The following is a 5721-nucleotide window of genomic DNA, read 5'->3' as shown; positions in this document are numbered from 1 at the left end:
TCATGCACATTTTAAGGATATGCATTGGCTGTGGCCCTGTAATCTTGATCTAAATGTCAAAGTGTCATTGTGCACAGCACCATCTCTCACAAAACCAGTTGCACTCTCTTATTTTTCTAAGATCTAATTTTGCAGGTTTAATAATTTTACAGCATATATTTTTATCCCAACACCTGATTCTTAATGATTTATTTAAAACTGGACACCACCAAGTAAAGGGAATTCTATGGTTTCATTCCCATATACTTAACTTATCCCAATCATATAATTTCCCATTAATACCAACCATTCTCTTGCCATTAATATAATCTCCAGTAAATGATGTTTGCCAACTTACATCATATTTTGGATGTCCCCTGGAAAGGTACCAAATGTTTTCCCTTTCTCATATTATATCCCATGTAACCATTTACCCAGATGGTAGGAATAGGATGGGGACTTCTTTTATTTATTAATTTCTCTGGTAAAGGCAATTGCTCATGATTAATTGTAACTGATGTTTTTGAAACATCTGTTGGCATAATTAATTGACTCAAAAGGGACAATTTGGAATTGTTCAATCTTCCCAGATCTTTGGTGGGACTATCTAATTTTATGACAACAACTGTTTGTGTGTCATTTTCTGCATCTTTTGGAAACTCAGGAAACTGCCACACTGACCAAAACATCAAAAGAGAGAGTAAAAGCAGTACCACTATGCCAAGGCAGAGATCCTTACAGCGAAAGCAAGTGCTCGTAGCCATGGTCCTGCCAGCAGCTCTCCCTCCGGAGGCCTTGCCAACTCAGAGAGGGCAGCCCAAGCTATTCTTTTCAGGATTCTACCATGGCGTGGACCACGCCACCTTCCAACAACTTGATCCCTTTCAAACAAAGATGTCCAGTGTCACTGGCACTCTGGATCAGGAATGGAGAAGACCCTGCTGGTTCTGTGTGTTGAAGTCTTACCCACCACTCAGTCCTGGCCAGCATCAGGAGCCCTGCCTTGCCAGCTCTGTTTGCCACCCTTCTTTTTGTGGCCTGAGATGATGTCATCAATCCACAGCAGCAGCACTGCCATCTCCACTGCTGTCTTATATGCTTGCAGTTTCACAGCCAACGGCTCCCATATGCCCAGTTCTTTCATATCCACCAAAGTACCTGTCTCACCATTTACACCCCAGGTCTCACAGTTCTCCTGGGTGTGTTTGGCCCAAAGGGAAGTAAGTAGACAGATGGTGCTGGCCCCACAGTTCTGAATCAGGGTATGAGGAATGACCTCTAGGGACTGGGCAACAGCTCTGTATGGCCATTGTTCCACACCAGTCATGCCCTTGGATTTTTCTGTCAAGGCATGGGCCACAGCCATCTCAGAGGCCCCACCTCCTGACACCAGCTGAGGGTCCAGGAGAACCTTGTGGCACACTTGCATGGCATCTTGGAGGTTGAGTTCTACTTCAGAGAGAATCTCTTTGCTGGCTCTCTGGAGGAGAATGGTGCAGGCCTTGGGGTCTTTGCACTCAGTGATGAATGTAAAGCACTCATCTCCAATTTTCTTGATTTCTAACAAGCCTGCTCCTGTTCCAACATCATCTTCTCTCAGTTCCTCTGGTTGGATGATTATCTGGGACCCACAGGCTCAGGCAATATGAGTATTGTCTGTCTTCCAGACTCTGCAGATAGCTGTGATATTGGCCCTCATGAGGTAGTGCTGAACTAAATCTGAGATGCCTTTTTCTGTGATGACCACAGGTTTAAGATGCATAATGTCTTCACAGAGCTGCTGGATGTACTCTTCTTCCATTTGAAGATTCGGGTGAAGTCTTCCTCTCATGTAATCTCAATGTCAGTCTGGCTTTCTCCTTTCTTGTATTCCAGAGAAGAGTCCAGCAGCACAACTCAAGGGTTCTTGATATAGCGCCACATTCGTGGATGGGTCACATCCTTGTTAATCATGACTCCACATAAGACACATGAGTCTTCAATGATGCCCCCAGCTATCTTTTCCACCTTTGGTGCAGTCCACGCCATGGCAGGATCCTAAAGGAGTCAGCTTGGGCTGCCCTCTCTGAGTTGGCAAGGCCACTGGAGGGAGAGCTGCTGGCAAGGCCGCAGCTACAAGCACTTGCTACAACCGTAAGGGCGCCTGCCTCGGCTTCGTGGCTTTTGCCTTCTCTTTCGATATTTTGGTTAGCGTGGCAGTTCTCTGAATTCCCAAAAGATTATAAAAATAACACAAATAATTATGCAGTCATTGAACTAAACATTCCCACAGAGGATCCGAGTCAATTGGACAATTTAAAATTATCCCCTTATGATAAATTGACCACACCAACATATGTTCCAAAAGCACCGCTCGTGACTAAATATGAGCTGCAGCCTAATGTAAGTTGGCAAACATCATTTACTGGAGGTTATATTAATGGCAAGAGAATGGTTGGTATTAATGAGAAATTATATGATTGGGACAAATTAAGTATATGGAAACGAAACTGTAGAACCCCCTTTACTTGGTGGTGTCCAGTTTTAATAAATCATTAAAAATCAGGTATTGGGATAAAAATATATGCTGTAAAATTATTAAACCTACAAAATTAGATCTTAGAAAAATAAAAAAGTGTAACTGGTTTTGTAAGAGATGGTGCTGTGCACAATGACACTTTGACATTTAGATCAAGATTACAGGGCCATAGCCAATGCATAACCTTAAAATGTGCATGATAATGCTGCTCAAATATCCACTGTTCTTCTTACATTTGGCTCCCACCCTGTTAACAGGGTGGATATTAACCACAGCTTGCTAACAGAAAAAGGTCACAAGATAACTTCAAGACAATGAAGGGATGGCCGATCTGATAACCTGATTCCAGGAAGTAGAAGCACGAGTTGATCACCTAAGACCTGCTGACTTCTAAAAAAGTTTCCTCCCTGCTTTTGGACTATTGATTTAAGCTTTCTGATACAATAAAAATAATACCCAAAACCCCCCTGCAGAGAAAAATCTAAATAAAAGGCATTGTCTCATGCTCTACTGGGCTCCAGCTGCAACATGCTGACAGCCCACAGAGAGAGAATGTGCATATTGATGCATTGAGGTCTCTGTCTGTGTTTGTTATTTTCGCCCACCCTCCCTCTCCCTTTTCAGGTACCCACAACTGGACTGGAGCTGGTCTCCAGCACACCCTTGCGTATTTCTTGATGTCAATTTCCTTACGTCCATTCTCCTCAAACTGCACTGTTTTGACAGCGTCCAAGGCAATGTTGCGAGCTAAAGAGGATCACCGGGTGATTGCTTCGGTAGTAATGGAGCTGTTGATGAGATTCAGCACCATATCATGGTTATTAATATCAACAGGGGTACTGATTTTCTTTAGGTTGCTGATCATATCATCCAATGCCTTGCCATAAGCATTGACCACCACTGTGGGATGCATGTGCTGCTCTAGGAAGTGCTCAGCCACAGACAGCATTTCCCCTGCAGGAATAATTACTGATGTGGTCCCATCTCCAACCTCTTCATCCTGGGTCCAGCTAATTTCAATCACGGACTTGGCTGCTGGATGCTGGACTTGACTCTCTCGGAGAATGCCATTGCCATCACTGGTCATCACAATGCCTCCTATTGCGTCCAAAAGCATCTTCATCATAGACTTGGGTCTCAGACATGTTCAGATGATATCTGCAATAGTCTTGGCAGCATTGATGTTTCCAGATCGAACTCTTCTTCCAGATTCACGCTTTGTGTTCTGGCTGAGCACGAGCATGGGACGATGGCCCATCATGGCGGTGCAATGCAGGGCCGGATAGCCAGAGCTGGGGGAACCAGCAGAACCTTCTGGAGAGAGATACAACCAGAGCCTTCTTTAATTTCTTTAATTGGTTTTATAGTTTTCATTGTAGAGATCTTTCAACTCCTGGGTTAAATTTATTCCAAGGTATTTCATTTTTTCGGTAGCTATTGTAAGTGGTCAATAGCCGGTCTTCTTGATTTCTTTCTTTTGCAAGTTTGTTATTGGTGTATAGAAATGCTACTGATTTTTGTATGTTGATTTTGTATCCTGCAACTTTACTGAATTTGTTTATCAGGTCTAGGAGCTTTTTGGTAGAGTCTTTAAGTTTCTCTCTATATAAAATCATGTCATCTGCAAACAAGGACAACTCGACTTCCTCCTTTCCAATTTGGATGCCTTTTATATCTTTCTCTTGCCATAATTGCTCTGGCTAGGACTTCCAGTACTCTGTTCAGTAGAAGTGGTGAGAGTGGGCATCCTTTTCTTGTTTCAGTTCTTAGGGGAAAAGCTTTCAGTTTTTCCTCATTCAGTATGATGTTAGCTGTGGGGTTTGTCATATATAGCCTTTATTGTTCTAAAATATTTTCCTTCTACATCTAATTTGTTGAGAGTCTATCATGAAGTGATGTTGAACTTTATCAAATGCTTTTTCTGCATCTATCAATATGATCATAGGTTTTTTTCCTTAATTCTGATGATGTGATGTACTACATTTATTGATTTGTGTGTGTTGAATCATTCTTGCATCCCTGAGATAAATCCCACTTGATCATGATGTATAATCTTTTTTGTGTGCTGTTGGATTTGGTTTGCTAGTATTTTACTGAGGATTTTTGTGTCTGTGTTCATTAGGATTACTGGCCTGTAGTTTTCTTTTTCTGTTGTGTCCTTGCCTGGTTTTGGTAAGAGAGTAATGCTGGCTTCGTTGTATACATTTGGAAGAGTTCCATCCACTTCAATTTTTTAAAATAGTTTAAGAAGTATTGGTATTAGTTCTTCTTAAGTGTTTGGTAAAATTCAGCAATGAAGGCATCTGGTCCTGAGCTTTTCTTTGCTGGGAAGATTTTTATTATTGATTTGATATTGTTACTTGTTATTGGTCTTTTTATGTTTTCTGTTTCTTCTTGGTTCAGTCTTGTTTGGTCGTATGTGCCCAGGAATTTATGCATTTCCTCTAGGTTTTCATATCTATCGGCACATAGTTGCTTATAATAGTCTGATGACCCTTCATATACAATGGCATTGGTTGTAATGTCTCCATTTGTATTTCAGATTTTATTTACTTAGGTCTTTTCTCCTTTTTCTAGGTTAGTCTGGCTATTGGTTTGTTGATTTTGTTTATCTTTTCAAAGAGCCAACTTTTCCTTTGATTGATATTTTCTATCATTTTTTAGTCTCAACTTCATTTATTTCTTCTCTGATTTTCATTATTTCTTTCTTCTACTCATTTTGGGTTTAGTTTGTTCTTCCTTTCTCAGTTCACTTGGGTGCATTGTTAAGCTGTTTATTTGAAATCTTTATTTTTTTATGTAGTAATTTATTATTTTTAATATACTTTAACCCACCAAAACTAGCTTTTTCTGAAATTTTAATTAGGATTAGAGTCCTTACTTTTCACTAGTTCATCAGTTGTATCCCTTGAATGACTTCATTTTTATTTATTTTTCACGTAATAAACTTAAGCTCTAGGTTGGCGAAGTAATTCACCCAAAGTAAAAGAGCCAGTTAGTGGCAATGTTCAGTATCCTCCTGATTCCCAGGATGTAAGCATTTATTGCTATACATTTTCCTCTTAATACCACCTTGGCTATATCCCATAGGTTTTGATATGCTGTGTTTCTGTCTTCATTAGTTTCAAGAAAATTTTTTATTTCTGTCTTAATCTCATCTTTGATCCCTGGGCAGTCTAAGAGCATGTTCTTTAATATCCACGTATTTGTAGTCTTGCAAGCTC

At 40.5% G+C, this 5721-nt stretch overlaps 1 pseudogene; it reads right to left on the bottom strand.

Annotated features, from left to right (window-relative positions):
- Positions 1–952: 952 nt before the first annotated feature.
- On the bottom strand, positions 953–3776 carry LOC134373763 (T-complex protein 1 subunit gamma-like; annotated as a pseudogene).
- Positions 3777–5721: the final 1945 nt, after the last annotated feature.

Source organism: Cynocephalus volans, chromosome 3 (assembly GCF_027409185.1).
Source record: "Cynocephalus volans isolate mCynVol1 chromosome 3, mCynVol1.pri, whole genome shotgun sequence".
Lineage (NCBI taxonomy): Eukaryota > Metazoa > Chordata > Mammalia > Dermoptera > Cynocephalidae > Cynocephalus > Cynocephalus volans.
The sequence above is the reverse complement of the archived record's forward strand: the minus strand, read 5'-3'. Positions and strand labels throughout refer to the sequence as shown.